Below are 3,460 nucleotides of genomic sequence, written 5' to 3'. Positions count from 1 at the left end.
GAAGAAGAAGGAGAGAGAGAGAGAAAGAGAGAGAGAGAGAGGTTTTTTAACCAAAGGGATTCTAACACCAAAAACCGAATTGAAAAGCGGAAGACACTGCAGATCTAGAAAGGAGTAAACACCCATGGCTTAACTGAAAAAGATAATGCCCCCGCACCTCTCTGTGCAGAGCACTTCAAACCCCAATGAGCAAGAAGCAACAAAGGGCAGCATACTGCCTTGTCACCATAGAAGTGTGTGGCAACAACATTAGGCCTCTGCTGAACTAACATGAAGTTCCCAATGAACTTGATGCCTCTTTGAGATCCTGGGCCTTGCTGCCCTCCCAGTTCCGTTACAGGTAAGTTTTTTCCACCATGGTGGTTGTCCCGTAAGGGGTCACCAGTCTCACAAGTAAGAAAGTCTCTATGCAGTTACACTAAAACCAAAACAAAACAGGAAATAGGTTCGGCGAGTTCCAGCCCACATAATAAGAAAAGTTTCTGCGACCGAAGAGGCGACCAGGCGCCGGGGCTCCAGAAGGCTCCCGCGCACAGGCGAGCGGCTGCAAGATTTCCGCAGGAAACCCACCTCGGCCAAGCCTGTCCCGCTGTGCGGAACCGCAGCTTCGCTGGGTCGGAGGGCCTCCGCCTTGCAGCGCGCTCCGCCGAGCCCGATCCGATCCTCCGGTCTCGGGCACCGGCACAGCCGCGCCACCGCCTTCGGAGCTGCCCGACCCGGCTACCTCTGCGCGGCTCTCAATGCTGACACCGGCCGGAGCGGTAGCAGGCGTCAGCGCAGAAGAAATGCGTGCCCGCCAGTGCCCTGACAACCGGCCCCGCGCGCGGCTGACACAAAGCCGGCCCTCCAGCCCCGGCGGGGCGGCGGTGACAACTCACCCGGGAGCGGCGCCGAGACCTCCGGGAAGGGGGCGCTAGCAGCTCCCGCGTCGCCGAGCCCGCTCCGCCGCGGCGCGCGCCCGCCTGCACTCCCGGTCGGGTCCCCGAGACGCCTCGCGTGCCCTGGTCTGGCTCGCGCTGCCGGGCGCTGAGGTAGGAGGAGGAGGAAGGAGGAGGACGCGAGCGGTGGCCGGCTCCCGAGGATGGAACGCGGCGGCGGCGGCGGCGCCAGCGTCACTGGCCCAGCTGCACGGCGCGGGCGGGGGAGGCCCCGCGGAGGGGGAAGGGCCAGGGACGCGGCCTGGGCGGGGCCAGGCACGCACGCAACAAGCGCAGGCGTCCCGCCGCGGAGACCGCCCGGAGGAGTCACGCGCACGCGCCTCTGACCTTGTCTGACACGCCCCTGGGGCGGGATCGGGGCGGGGGTGGGGGAACCTTAAAGAGACAGTCTCTCGCACTTGCTTTGGCTGTCATACCGACTCTGGTTAGCCACCTTCCTAGAGCGCCCTCGGGTTCTTTTACTGTTATTGTTTGGTTATTACTTGGATGTTTTAATTACTGTCATTTGCAAAGAAGTATACTGTTGTTTAAGAGCCTCTTCCACACACGTTGCCCATTTAGGTCTTGAATCGCTTGCCTGACCGATCTCTGAAGCAGGTTATTATCTCCCTATTAAACAGTACTCAAGGTTAAGGTGTGTAACTTAACTACCTCAAAAGTGGCCCGAGGGGGGTTAGGTGGGTGTGGAAATGTAGATCAGGCCATTTTGATTCTATAAAGCTGGGTGGGCTTCGGGAATCTTTTTAATGGATGTCCCTGAGTGCTATTTCTGCGCACTCAAAAACACCTGGCAGATCTTAAATTGAGGAAACTGACATTCCAGCGAGGGCTGGGGAACCTGGAGCTGCTGGCATGGCCCTTAGCTTTGCTCTGCTTCTGGGCCTCCTTGAATGACTTTCAAGCACGTCTTAGGTGAGCAAATTGAGCGCTGACCAGCTGCATCCATTCAACAGTGACGTCTCACTACAAGGGGGTGGCCATGTGACAGTAGAAACTATGTCTCTTTGTGCCTAGGTCTTTGCACTTGGCCTGTCTTAGAGGTGCTCAATAAATGTTGAAGCACTCCTTGAAAATCCGTGGCTCAGCAGGTCAGTGGTGGCGCACGCCTTTAATCCCAGCACTTGGGAAGCAGAGGCAGGTGGATTTCTGAGTTCGAAGCCAACCTGGTCTACAAAGCGAGCTCCAGGACAGCCATGGCTAGAAAGAAAGAAAGAAAGAAAGAAAGAAAGAAAGAAAGAAAATCAGTGGCTCACAAATTAAAAATTAAGCAGGCCTGTTAGCCCCTTTTCTTTATTCTAGGCAAGTACCCTGCCTAGGATCTACTGGAGGTGGGGGTGGGGGCTGGGTTTCTTCTTCCTCCTCCTCCTCCTCCTCCTCCTCCTCCTCCTCCTCTTCTTTTTCTGCCAGATGCCCTTTGAACAAAGTTACACCTCAGGGCCTTTCACCTAAAAAGCTTGCAATAAAGGTGCTGTGAATTACCGCCACAACAACACACCCATCCTCTACAACAGTGGTTCTCAACCCTCAACCTTAATGCTGTGACCCCCTTAATACAGTTCCTCATGTTGTAGCAACTCCCAACTATAGAACTATTTTTTGTTGCTACTTTATAACTGTATTTTTGGTACTATTATGAATCGTAATGTAAAGACCTGTATTTTTTGATAGTCTTAGGTGCCCCCTGTGAAAGGGTCATGTTCAACCTCTTTCAGGGTCCCAACTTACAGGTAGAGAACCATTTTAGAAAGCTCTCCCCCTTGGGCTTAGGAAACCCCTGATATATTTCCACCTTTTTCCTTTCTTCCTCTGTGAGAAATAGACACCTGGCATCCTGCCCACTTGCCCAGTCTGAGGAAGCACCTGCCCAGACCATTAAGGGGGCTGAAAAACATTGTCCTGGCAGGATCTGGACAGCCTGTAATTCCAGCATTAGAGAAAGAGGCTGAAGCAGGAGGATTCCAAATACAAGGCTAGCCTCAGCTACAAAGCAAGATCCTGTCTCAGAAAAAGAAAAGATGAGAAATACTACAAGACCATCGCATAGCTTATTAAAACTTGTGGTCCTGGCAGAAAGAGCCAAGAGACACGAGTCTTCCAAGAGAACCGCTGAATCTCCAGCGGTGCGTGGCAGTTTGGCCACTAACAGGGAACTTCATGGAACACTTGCCACATCTCACACAATGTGAACCCGTATCATTACTCACTACCTACCAGAGTTCACCAACTAAGAACAAAGTCCTCCAGCACAGATTGTGTCCAGAGCTCTCCGGCAGTCTGGCAGGAATCCAATCACATCACCCCTCTGAACAGTTGATACTTAAGCCTTCCCACCCTGCTGGCAGATCCCTAACAAGCAGCCACCTGCCACACCTCTGAGACCTCGCCATCTGCTCCCTGGAGTGGCCTTTCCCACCCACCCTTCCTCAGTTGGCTGCATTTCTCCTGTCCCTCTGCTTAATCTTCACTTCCACACTTAACTTCCCTTTGCTCTTATATCGCCAGGATGGGGATCAGGCCTAGGC

At 53.9% G+C, this 3,460-nt stretch overlaps 1 protein-coding gene across 6 annotated transcripts in view; it reads right to left on the bottom strand.

The window, feature by feature from the left end:
• Positions 1-1,183, bottom strand: part of Susd6 (sushi domain containing 6) — a 97,553-nt gene extending 96,370 nt beyond the window's left edge. For 3 of the 6 annotated variants that reach the window (XM_031357530.1, XM_031357523.1, XM_031357522.1), the window contains exon 1: positions 879-1,183. The gene's annotated coding sequence lies outside the window, so the exon portion shown is untranslated. The other 3 variants (XM_031357525.1, XM_031357529.1, XM_031357531.1) reach the window with 2 other exon arrangements.
• Positions 1,184-3,460: the final 2,277 nt, after the last annotated feature.

Source organism: Mastomys coucha, unplaced genomic scaffold, assembly GCF_008632895.1.
Source record: "Mastomys coucha isolate ucsf_1 unplaced genomic scaffold, UCSF_Mcou_1 pScaffold6, whole genome shotgun sequence".
In the NCBI taxonomy this organism is placed as follows: Eukaryota; Metazoa; Chordata; class Mammalia; order Rodentia; family Muridae; genus Mastomys; species Mastomys coucha.
Note: the sequence above shows the minus strand (reverse complement) of the source record. Positions and strands in the feature narration are given on the sequence as shown.